A 13402-nucleotide genomic window follows, 5' to 3' on the forward strand; every position below is an offset into this window, starting at 1 on the left:
GGTTCTTAAGTGCCCAGAAGGTATCAATAACTAAAACAAGCAAAAAGTATTACCTGACATGCTATCTTATTTTACATACAAATCAGATCACTTAATTTAATTTTGTTGACATAGATATGAAATGGACAGGAATCAGGAGCCAGTGCACCATTCTTCTGCATATATAGAGTACAACACAATTTAATTACGTCGTGTGAGTATTTAAAACAATTTAGATCTCATTCAGAAGCATCAGACTAAAATGGCTCTCTTGATAAGCAAAAAAATTTTACTATTGTAAGTTTCAGTGTAAAAGGGGCTTGCAAACACTTTTGTTAATCATGTATTACAGCTGTCCTTCATAAAGTTACTAATAGCTAAAAGGCAACAGAATCTATTTGCATATATACATGAAAGGCATGACATGTGCAAAAATATGATTTTAATTAGCATTCTATGATATAAAGGGCTACAAATCAAATTGGCATGTTATAAGATTCTTACCATTAAACACTGAATTCATCTGGACGTGTTTGCACAAACAGGCAACACAAGACTATAAAGTACTGTGGTCTTATGGAAGAGATGTGTGTCAAAAGCCAAGACCAAAATGTGAATGCTCCTTTTCATGTCTGGTCTATTTTGGTTATTTTCATATAATATTAGGGAACCTCAGTTTTGAGGCTAAAATATTATGTTTGTATTTTTTTAATGACTAAGTCCATTATTCAAGTAATGCATTTGTATAACACTAAAAATAACATTCATTCTTTTCTCTACACTGAGTAACAATTATGGACAACACATGCTTTACAACTATAAATAACCAATCATACCACCAATCCATAAAATGAAAAAATGATCATTACATACAAAGAATCAAACTGTGATGATGTTAAGTGCTTAACAAAAATTACAGTATAAGATATTCTATATTTGTTTCTGTTTGATTTGAACAAAATAAATAATATTTTTCACTTCCTTAAAAAAGAATACAGCAATAACAACAGTCCATTTAAGTCATAACTTCCCTACTGTCCTCTATTTTCCTATAATTAAAAAAACATAAAGCTAATAGCAAAGAGCAAAGGTTAAGAACCCAGAGTTGCAAAGCACAGCTTATTTATATGACCAAGTATAATTTAAGAGATCTGAGCCTAGAAACCACAGTGTAGCTTTTAAAAGACAAAAATTTTATTAATTAAAATGTTTCAGGTTTAAGAAGTAAAACAAAAATATCACACTGCACAGGGGAACAAACTAAAGTACACAGAGAAGGAAAGCTGCTTCTTATAATTTAACATTCTGACATAATCTGCTGCATGTCTATAATACTAAATTATCCAGAGGAATAACAATTTATTATTATGGGGAAGAATTTACAATACTAAAACACAGCTCAGTTGTAGTCAAATGCAAAATATTTATTCATCCAAAACCCGACATAAAGTAACTATAAATTCTTTTAATTTGGTCTAACTAAAGTATGTGTCGTGTAAAAGTCTCAACATCATCCGCAGTGAAACAATATAAGCCAAGCATGACCGACTAAAATAAACTTACCAACCTCCATGGATAATAAGATTGCCAGTAATTTGTGTTTACTGAACGGAGCCTATCCTTCACTGCCACCATAAGAGTATTAATATTTTAACATAATGGTTGTTTTGGAAAATTTATAATCTAGATAGCACCAGAAATAAAACAAAAATAATCCTGAATCTGAAAAGCTATGCAACTGAAATGCCTTGCTCCCAATGAGCACACGTGACTTAACACTTTGCTTGTTTCCACTCATTCACTGGTGACTATGTACCAGCCATGGGCAGGTTCTGCATGTAGGATGCAAAATCAGACAGTTAAAGTCGCGTCTTCACGGAGTCTCCCTTCTATAACCTGTGGCTTCTCATCAGGACGAAGCAGCAGCACTCAGCCTGCCACGCTCCCGCACGGACTCCCCTAACCATGTGTGCACAAGCTAATGCGTGTGCTAAAAGCAGGGCCTACCCTAGACAGGAACGGTCTAGGCAACTGTGGTACACAGGTGATCAAACAAAGAGAAGTCCCTGCCTTGGAAAACATAAAACCTAGTGAGGCAAACAGATGACAAGAACAAAAGCTACAATACAAAGCATCTTAAAGAGTGAAGAAAAGTGGTGGGAGAAAAAACAAAATAGAGAAGGAAGAGCTGAAACCTCAGCAGGGGATCAGCATTTTACATTTGGCTGGCTCAGGACTGCGGTGGCGAGCTGGGTATTCCACCAAGCAGGGGGCAGCAGGCCACAGAAGGAAGGGCAGCCACGGAGCCCTGGGGCACGAGCCCGTGGGGCCGTCCGCAGTGGAATGCGGAGCAGAGGAGGGACGAGGTGGTGGCCGGGCACTGGGGGAGGTACCAAGCTCCTAGGCCACACAGCCTGGGCTGGCACTGAGCGAGAAGGAAAGCGTCGCAGGCGTCCGAACAGAGGACAGATGTGCGGGACTCGCATTTTAATAGAGTCCTCTAGTCATTCTGTTTAGCACAGACTGCGGGGGCAGGGGAAGGGGGCGGTGCGGGGACACAGAGAGAGGGAGGAACTAACTGGCCCTTGCAATAATCCAGGAAGAGGTGACAGTGCTTTGGACCGAGGGCTAGCGGCAGAGAAGAGATCTGGTCAAATTCTAGACACGTATTTGTGATTAGAACCAAACATTTCCCTAGGGACTGCACATGGAGTCTGGAGGAGAGGAATCAAAGACAGCATCAAAGATTTCGGCCCGGGAAAAACTGAGCTGGTCTGAAGGAGAACACCATTTTAGGACATGTTCAATGAGGAAGCCCACTGACATCCAAGACGGGTCTCTAACAGGAGGCTGAATCTACCGGTCTTGAGTTCAAGGGCAAGACTCATGCTAGAAATATATACTCCGAAGCTATCCATCTGGCAAGTGCCTAACAATCTAAAGGAACACCTTGAGATAATAAAAAGTAGTGCTGTTTAAAGTATGATTGATCTCCAAGTATCTGTAACTGCCTGAAACAGCATCATCTGAAATTGTTTTTGGTGTCAGAAGAACAGCACAACAGTAGCATTTGCAAACTAGCTACAGATTTCTACTTTTTAGTACAAAAATTTCAGATTTGAACTCCTAATTTTAAAATAATTTTTCTTACACTATATGGAGATAGAATACAAACCTCTTCCTTCAGCCCCTCAGATTTTCTCACTGCAGAATTATTTCACTCGTGAGTCACGAAAGATTATCTGACTCACCTATGAAAGCAAATACAATATAAAACCGTGACTACAGAGAACAGGACGTGAAAAGCAGGAGACACCCAGAGCCACAGCACCCTTGCACTCCCACCTCACACAGTGCAAGGCAGGGTGCCCAACTCAGGGGCCAAAAGTCAGGTTTGCACAGGCTGTGCTTCTCCTGAACTCAAGGCAAGAGAAGCAGCAGCAGCAACAGCAGCTTCCCTGAATTTTTATGTTGTTTGTTTACCTCATCTGTCGAATAAGGTCAGATACTCCTAAAAGACAGGCCTATAAGATACAGTATCCAACTCCTCAAAAATTTCTGATGATCAGGTCCATGTAGGCACTATAGGTTACAGGAAAGAAAGTGCATTTGCTGCTAAGAAGTTAAAATCTAAACACAATAAGTTAAAAGAAAATTTCTAAGAACTCATTACTATCTGACTATGATGCGTGCACAGTCACTTATCCTTTTAGTCTTAATGAGGGATCTGTAGTAATCCACCCATTTCTCCCAGCTGGTCCCCCTCTACACCAGTGCCACACACCTCGCAAACAGCTTGTCAGAGCACAGGGGCCACACAGTGAAAAGCTGAGTGGACCAAACAAGAATATAATTGACAGTTTTTCATCACTGCTGAAGAAGCAGAAAATTTTAAAAAACAACAGCAAGCTGCAAGTTTAGCCGGCCAAGGCTACCTGAGGAACAAGAAACAAAGCCCTCGCAAGCAGACGCTTGTGGCCATGTTCCTGGTCAAGGCTGGTTAACTCCTCAGGTTGGGTTGACCACGCAGCATTTGTCCCCCCGGTAGCACTTCAAGTACAAGTGAGAACAGGTGACTCCTGTCAGGGCTCTGCCATTTACGGCTCCTGTAACTTTGAGAATTTTAAGAACACTCTCCGAGTAGCAGTTTCCTCAGTTGAAACATGAGAAAAGCAATACTTCGTAGGAGTTTTGAGAGAGTTAAATAAAACAACATAAACACGATGTGGCATGAGAAGCAGATAAAGACAACTTAATAAATAATAGCTAATATTAGTACTGCTATTTTTAGAATAGTGTCCGTGACACAGTTACATCTAGAAAAAAAATCGTTTAAGGATTTCAACTCTGAAAGCCTCCATTCCTTTGAGCCAGTTCAGATAGCATCTTAACTGACATGCATAACAACTTAAATGAAATTTCAGCAGATGCAGCAAGACTACCTAGAAATCAAGACGCAAAGATCTGACAAGTCTACCACGTCAAACAACAGTGCCTACCTATGTGAAAGCCACTGACCTGAGATGTAAATTCGATACCCATTTCTGTTTACACCAATCCCCAAGGCGGCTGGGGCCAAGAAAGAATAATGCACTCCACAACTGAGCGATAGCACCAAGCAAAGAATAATGGGCCATCACACATATCCAAATGTCCAGCAACCCAAGGTTCTGTTTTGTCCCTCTTTATAGTTTTGACTTTGAATGGTAAAAATAAAAATTGTAACCAACTTGGAGAAAAAAATGGCCTGAATGAGTGAAAAGTCTAAACTTTGAATTTTGATATATCTTTAAAAGAAACTCATATTTGGTTTTTTCAAAGTGTTTATACATATATCCTAAATCCTAGAATCTCATAAGAAAGCAAATCTACACAAAAACTGTATCACCAGTAATCCTGTGTCTGCTGTCAGAACTTCAGAGGCAGCCCTATAAAAGAGCCCACCGTTCTGTGCTTTGCGCAACCAAGTCACGCTTTGGACCTACTCCTCCACCACAATCCCTTCACTTTCCCTTCTGGCCTCTACAAAAGGCCCTCGCCTTCCTACCAGGTGCAGAACTCAGGGTTCCTAGTAATCCTCCAGGTGCTAATATAGATGCAGCAGACACTCGGGAAGAATACCTCACAGGTGATACCCAACCTTCTTCCCTCTGAAGTAAGATGGAACCAAGATGGTATCGACAGTTAAGGAGTATAACTCTGGAAATAAACTCCCTGGGTTTCCATCCCTGGGCCACCATTAATTCTCTCTGTAAACTGAGGCCTGTTATTTAACGAGGTGCCTTTGGTTCCTTCTCACATAAGATGGAATGGTGGTCATGAGGGTTACATGATTACTGCCTGGCGCCTGACACACTCTTAGCCTCATATAAACCTTTGCCACTTTTAGCGATTGAGCGCCCCAGGTGCGAAGGTTTAAGAAATAATGAACACCCCCAATATTCTACCTCATCCCACTGGCCAGTGCCTCTCGAGTACTGGGCACCAAGTTAGCAGGAAGAGCAGGCCTACCCTTCTGTGAATCTGTACAGGAACACTACGTTCACAGGAACTACAACGCCATTCAGTGTGATTCATTTCAAACACTAATTAAAAGATTCACATGTTTTAATAAGCAAGCAGCAGGGACCCAAAAATAAATAGCCTTCAGACCTAAGCAGGGAACAGAGAAGGATGAACGACGATAGAACAGCGTCAGGCGCAATGACTGAGGTAGCAGGTACGTAGAGAACAAACAGCAGGAGCTTCTAGAAAAGTTCCAAAGAAGTCTGGGAGCAGAATGGTTAAACTGGCTTGTGGGCACAGATTCCAGGCGCATGAAACAGGGTGTACAGTTTGGAACAAAATAACAGAGAAAGGTCAAGAGACATTGCTAGAGAATTAAGTGAAAATTTGAGACAACAAAGAAAACAAGCAGAATCCTCATTGTGAAGGGTGTTATAAATCATGCCAAAAACTTTAGATTTTATCCAGATTCTCAACATTGCCAAATATCCTACAGATGACTGTTCCGCAGAATGTTAACAGAGATGTTACCCAAAGACGTAGGGATGGGGGGTGGTATAGAATAAGACTGGACAGGCCCAGATCAGAAGAGTAAACACTGCAGACTTCGAGTCAGGGCGGCGCTGGTGAGCGCTGGGCACCAAGCGAGGGAGGAGGACTGGACCACTTTCTCTACACCTGCTCACCACTAAGTACCTTCCTCAGAGCAGACCTATGCACATCTCCTAGAACTGTGTCTTCGGGATTTAGAAAATGCCGCCGTAGAGTCAGAGGAATTTTAAGACTGGGGCATAAAAATGACTGGGCTCACACTTCATAACGCACAGGTTTTGCAGTCAGGCAGCACTGAGATCAGATCCTGAGTCTACCACTTACCATATGCGTGATCCTGCACAATTCTTTAAATCACACTAATGCTCTGCTCCCTAACCTGTAGTGTGGGGATAATCACACTTATCTCAGAAAGTTATAAAAATGCATTACTTGACACAGTGGCTGTTACACGGTCATCATTCAAGTTTTAGATACACAAAAATATATTATCTATAATGTGATTTGACTTTTGGAGCAAATGCCCCTTGTTATTAAAAATATATAGAAATTGCTACCATTTTGCTTGATATGTCTGTTTTATGATTAATAAGGTATTACCACTCTGAAAACATCCTTAAATGAATAGATTATGTTTATACTATAGTTTTACAATAATTTCAATTATTTAATGGTATCAGTATAAAAGACAGATGAATTATAGATTTTCAGTATTGCAGTAAGTGTGCATTTCTCCTACTGACTCTACACCACAAGAGCAACGGCTTCTGAAAGATGTCCACCTCTACATCTCGTGAAACCTGTTAGGTTACGTGGCACGCAAATGGAACTATGGTCACTGAACAGCTGGCTTTAAAATAAGAAAACTATTCTGGAGTATCTGGGTGAACTCAATGTAATCTGTGTGCTTAGAAGTGGAAGAGGCAGACAGAAGAAAGGAGGCAGAGAAAAGGGGATGACTCTGAGGGCAGGGTCACAGAGATGCTACGCTGCTCAGCTGGAAGGTGAAGAATTGGACCAGGAGCCAAGGAATGCACGTGGCCACTAGAAGCTGACACTGTGTGAATATCCTGCTTCCTAACAACCAGCTCCCGGCGGCTGCAGGGCTCACTGACGAAGCTTACCCATCTCAGTGATTACAAGGAGTGCTGCAGGATGGCAGTGTTCTAATTCTATCACACCTTCGACATTTATTACCTGGCATTCTTCTATAAAGAACCTCAGGATTTTGCCCTTGTCTGTCTCATCTGCTCTCTCTAGCTCTCTTTCAAGAGCACTTTAAATGGACTCTGGGATTTTCACTTTTATGCCATGCTTCATAATCAATTATCATAACTATGCTTTGTAATTCTCATACTATCCCCAAATTGGCCAATGGAAGCCCCTTAAAGCTGGCTTCTATGTCCTTTTGACATCACTCCTCTTAGCGTTCAGGCTCTTCCTTACTTTCTAGCAGAAGATGTTCCGGGCTCACCATGTCCTTTCCCTGCTGTAGACCTGGATCGGCCCTGGTTTCTTAGAGTAAGGAGTGGTATTTACAAGGCAAGACCTAGATGCTAGCTATGACAGCTGCTGTTTGGAATATCACTGAATCCAAGCCCTCTCAATATACAAAGGTAGGAAATAAATCAACGAACACAAATAAATAACCATATGGCAGGCAGGAAAGGAAACAGAGAGGATCTCAACTGTAATGGCCACACTGGTACATGAGCATTCGTCATAACAATCAATCGTATCTTTTCATTATTCTACAATACCTTGTAATATATTTTCGAGTGGTAGACAAATACATTTCTGAAAACAAATCATATGTTATCTATAGAAGCAAAACTTTCTATTCAGATAATTCTTTTCTGTGAATCATTAAGGTGTAAACATACTGCTCACTATTACTTTCTTAAACTCTAATAACTTGGCTTCTGGTGCAAGTTCTTCTAACCCATTTCTGAGCACTTCCTGCTTCTCACTGTTGTCGATTCTGGTTCCTCCTCTCATCCTCTTACGGTGGCACTTTTATTCGTATACAGTCTTATTTCAAAGGTATAGTTCAATTCCTGGGCTCCGGTGCATAACCTCTTTGTGAGTGACTGACATCTCCACCCACGGCCTTTGCAAGGGCCCTTCTTCTTGTCTGAATTGCTGATACCTTAAAACATATCCAACACTCAGTCATGATCTTCCCTCACTAAGGGGCTGCTCCAGACCTCCCTAATTCTACCAACTGTACCAGCTTCCCAATTTAATAATCATATTCTCGTGTTTATAAGTCATCAACTGCTTCTTCACAACTGCTCCCTCTCAAGACCGTACTTCTCTCTCTCTACTATAATTACGCTAGACCAAACCATTTTATTGAAGTGCTATAGCTTCAAGGTGCTCTCCATTACAATCCACCTTATATACCGCCATCACACAATCTTCCTATAAATATGTTCCTAATGCAGCTTAGCTCACAAACATTTTATGCTTCCCTGTCTGAACTGAATGAAGCACCAAGTCCTAAGCAAACAAACATTAGTCTTCAATAGTCATTCTGGACCAGTTATTCCAACTTCTGGATGTACCCTCAAGAAAGAACCTTAAATGAAGGCCAAAAAAAACAGTCCAACAAAAAAATGAAAACACCCTAAGTGTGCAACAGTAGTGGCATTATTAGAATATTATGCATCAATAAAAGATACAGAATGTTTCTCAGGAGATATTAGATTTAAAAGGGACAATGTAATCACATGTATATATATGTATGTGCATTTTTGTTTTCTCACATATACACATACAAATATATATAAAGAAAAGCAAATACCAGGCAAATTCGCTCTGATATGAGATCTAGTTTTAGATGATTTATATTCTTTCTTTTTCTATAATAAGTAAAAATTTTTGAAGCAAAATGATGCTTCATATTTTACACAGCATTTTTTATGTTTCCTCAATGGCTCCACATAACCGAATGAGTAAGTGGTGGAGGCATTATCAGCTCAACCCGAGAGAAGAGGGAACTGAGGCTCAGAGAAGATAAGTGACTTTGACTTTTTCAAGAAAATGTGGCAAAGGAGCTGAAAATGCAAAAGCAGGATTCATGCCTGGTGACCTTTATATAAAGCTCTTCCCACCATTCCACACCCCCTGACTAATGAAAGATTATACCCTCATGGAAAACAAGAAAAAAGAAAAACTACAGAAATAAAAGGGTTCACAAATAAAATCATTACAGTATATTCAACGCTGTTCTAAATGAGTACGAACCTTTCTAAACTAATGAGTGAAAAACCAAGTAGCTGATATTGGACAGATTTTTTTTTTTAACTCACCAAGATTAGAAAAGTGCTCATAATATTTAAAAAGAAAATATTTATCTTATGTTGAAGGTACAAACTAAAAATTAATGACCTGTGAAACAGGTCAGACAAAAATAAATATGTACAGTCAGTTAACAAGTATAATTATGCTTAGAAATAAATATAAAGATGCTGATCATTATTAAATGAACACCCAATTGAGATAAACTGCATTGGTTTTATTACCAACAAAAATCAAGATAAAATAAAAGATTTTACCCTCAAAGCGTCGGAAATCAAGATCATGCTAATATTAGTGTGATAACGTAAAATACGTTGTACAATGTTTTAAAAACCTAAGTGAAGCACTAAACCTTCATTTACGTAATACATAAAATGAAATACATTATATATCATCGTCAACATATTTGAAAGCAGCTTCCAATTACACTGTTCAACCATGACTTCATGGAAAAATTTTTCTCATCCACTTATCTTACCTATAAATGAGCACATTAACTTACAAGAACACAGAAAAACCTGAAGTTCAAATGAATTCTAATCTGTCCAAAAATTTACCTTGCAAATAAAGGAAAAATCTACAATTCCATGATATTTGTTTACTCCAAAATTCAGAAGTTAACAGGTATTAAATAATACTTAAAAACTACATTTCTCAAACTCTTTCACCAAATCATTGCTAGGCCAGACCAAGTATGTCTTCCATTGTTTCTGAAGTATCTTAAGGCATAATTTCTCAGAATGCTATTGCCTTTTTTGGTTATAATCACCACATAGAACCGACTACTTCCACATTTGAAATATTTTTCCTTGTAATTTTACATAAAGAAACTCCCTTCAAAAACAAATTATCAACATCCCAAAATTTAGAATTACCAAGAATCCTTTAAAATTATAATTTTAATTTTCCTATATGGCTCTGCTTCTCCATGAAAATAAATGCTATTATGTTTATTGAAAATCCCCATGGAGAAACAAAACTTGGAAATTTTTGTTCATTCACAAGAAACAAAGACTTTTCTAAGTGTCACATGTCTCCTGAGAGTAAGCATTCTGTGTCCAAAAACCAGCAGTGAGCTTTTAGATTTTATAAAATGTTAGCGAGAGCAATCAGAAACGGCCTTCTGAGAAAACTATGAGGTAGTGGCACAAACACAAACACACTTACACACCATTTCCTGCACTACAAAAAGGAGGAAGGGGAGACCTTCAGCAAGTCACTACTCCTTATTTCTAGAGCCGCTCTTGTCAATTAACACAATTATTCGTATTGTCAGAACTATAAATATTACACCCCCAAAACCTTAATATTACATTGTAGACTTCCCAACATTAACTACATTCTTAACAATAATGAAAGCAATCACATATTCAGGTATTTTTTTTGTTTTGCTTGTTTGTACAGAGGGAGATTGCCAACCTCTGTTCTGAGTGTTTACATCTACCAACTTAGTTAACCCTTAAAACAACCTAACTGATGGATGAAAAGCATGAGGAGCTTTAAATATACTTTAAGTAACTTAATCTACTTTAAGTAACTCCTCCGAGGTTGCACAGCTAGTGAATGGCAGAGCTGTGATCGGAACACAGGTTGTCTGATCACAGCCCATATACCGTACTTGATCACTAAATCGTTCTTTCACTCTTCACCTTATAAATTATAATTAAGATATTAGGCCTTATTTCAGGTGTCTGCTGCATTAGTTTGTTTGCTTTTTTAACTAAAAAGTCTCCTGCCAAAACAAGTAAGGAAATAAATAATGTAAGTGTATTTTATTTCTGAGTTCAAGAAACAACACGGGTTAAGCAGGATATTTTTAAAATGCTGAAATGGAGAGGCAAAAAGCTGGTCTAATCTAGGGTCTGAAATTAACAGTAACTTGACCTTGGTTCAGATCATAACAATGAAATGTAAGGCAAAATGAAATCACTGATACCTACATTTTGAAAAAGATACAATAAGTTTAGTAAACAACTGTATTAGTGATAAACTACAGAATAAGGATTTCCATAACCAGTGAAATGCTACGTAGAAGCGGAAGCAAAAATTAACACTGTTAGACATGTTCAAACGGTCCCAGTGTGACAAGGAAGGAAGGAAGGAAGGAAGGAAGAGGTGAGACAGAAGACCCTGAACATGAGCTATACACACTGAAAACCTTCCCAAGGAGCCCTTTACCTGGAGCTACCTCAACCCCTCTGAAGGTGGCAGACAAGGGTGGGAGCTCCAGTTACTGTTAGATATAATCCTGGGAAAGGAAACTGTTAATACGGTCAACAGAAATCCAAATACGTGCAGCACCCTAGGGAAAAGCACAGTCCAAGGCCCAGAGTGCAGCCTGGGGCTGAGTCCAGCCATACCGTGACCAGATGAGGACACGACCTCTCCTCCCCAGGGCTGCTGTGACATGACATGACAGGAAGTGTGGCGGGGCTTCTGGGAGTGCCGGGAGCAAGCGAGCCCTCAGGAACTGTCAGCTGTCTTTACAGTGATGATGAAGGCTAGGGTTCCTCCAAGAACAGGAGGAAGAAGAGGACCCAGCACAAGCACTGGCGCTTTGCACGGTGCATGGGACTCCCTGAATCCCCAGGTCTTCCTTCTAGGATGTGAAGACTTCCTCACAGGGCTATGCCAGGGGCAAAAAATAAAAACTAAGAAAGTATACCATTTTGGAGAGTGAACACTATGTGCCAGATAGGGTAATAAACATTTGCCAAGGATTATCAGATATACGGCATTACTGACCTCACTTTCCAGATAAGAAACTGGGGTATAATGAAATTAAATACAGCAATGGAAATACTTCTGTAAAACAGTATATAGAAACCTATAGTAAAGGACCTAGATACTGCAAGAAATGCAGTAAGTCTCAATAAATGATTGCTATTAATAAATTAAGAGTCTCTTCCTATCCAAGCATATAATTCTGGTATTGTCTTTATTGATTAAATGTGCAAGAGCTATAATACACGAGGGTGTTTATGTCAAGGAGTAAAACAGCAATCAATAAATTCACAGAAAAAGGGATTTCCATTTTTACATGTGATTTGTCTTCAAATTTCTTCCGGGATATTTTGTGTAAACTGACAATACAATAACGTGAAATTCAGGCACGTCAGGGAGGGGGTGGTGACCACTCCCTGGTTCCTGTCCTGTCTGAGAGGAAACTGGAAATGGCTGAGCCCACAAGGGCCAGCAGACAGTTGCTTCAAAGCCTCACACATGATCTAACACTCAGTAAGAAATATTCTTTGGTAATTTCCATTAGAGAAGGAGCCCGTGTGAAGTGCTAAACTGTCCAAAAGCACTATTTCCAAGACTTCGTAAAGGCACTTGTGGTTTAATGGCAATTTTGAGTTGGGGGACTTTTGAATTTATTACTTTCAAAATATTATTTGGCTAACAAGAATATTCAAGTTGCAATTTGTGTGAAAATGAATTGAAACTAGTCATACCAATTCAATATGTTTATCCAAACCAATGTTTTTTGAGCTATTTATAAATAAGAGCCAAAAACTGAGATTTCAAAATGATATAATCTACTTTTGAACTCATTTGGCATGAACACACCATCATGAGATATGTGCAGATAAGGGTAATCTGTATCTTACATCAAGGTTCACACATAGTTAAGATAAATATCTTTTGAGGAACATAATTAAACAAAAAATTAGAACACAATAGAATGCATTTAATAATAAATTTTTATAGAACAGAATTTAATCTTTATTTAATGATTCATCAGGCATATCAAAAACATGGAGTGTTTCAGGGAGATAATCATCATCATCAATTACTGCTGCATTGAAGAGATGCAGAAGTGTCAATTAATAAGAGTTCTGGGTGACTTACTTCCCATAACAATTTATAATAAAATGAACTAAGTGAACCAACTGAAATAAGAAACACTCAGAAATTTTTAAAATAATAATAAATTCAGGATTATTTTCTTTCCCTTTTTTAATCCCCGTATCTAAAATAAGATGTGTTAACAATGTTACTTTTACAACTCATTATTTCAGTCACAGACAGCAAAGAGAAAATGTGAATTACACAGAAGAAG

The 13402-nt window shown here is 38.9% G+C and overlaps 1 protein-coding gene across 2 annotated transcripts in view; it reads right to left on the reverse strand.

Annotated features, from left to right (window-relative positions):
• ZNF407 (zinc finger protein 407) overlaps window positions 1–13402 on the reverse strand; it is a 413038-nt gene that overhangs the window by 262485 nt on the left and 137151 nt on the right. The window lies entirely within an intron of this gene.

Source organism: Neophocaena asiaeorientalis, unplaced genomic scaffold (assembly GCF_003031525.2).
Source record: "Neophocaena asiaeorientalis asiaeorientalis breed wild unplaced genomic scaffold, Neophocaena_asiaeorientalis_V1.1 scaffold124, whole genome shotgun sequence".
In the NCBI taxonomy this organism is placed as follows: domain Eukaryota; kingdom Metazoa; phylum Chordata; class Mammalia; order Artiodactyla; family Phocoenidae; genus Neophocaena; species Neophocaena asiaeorientalis.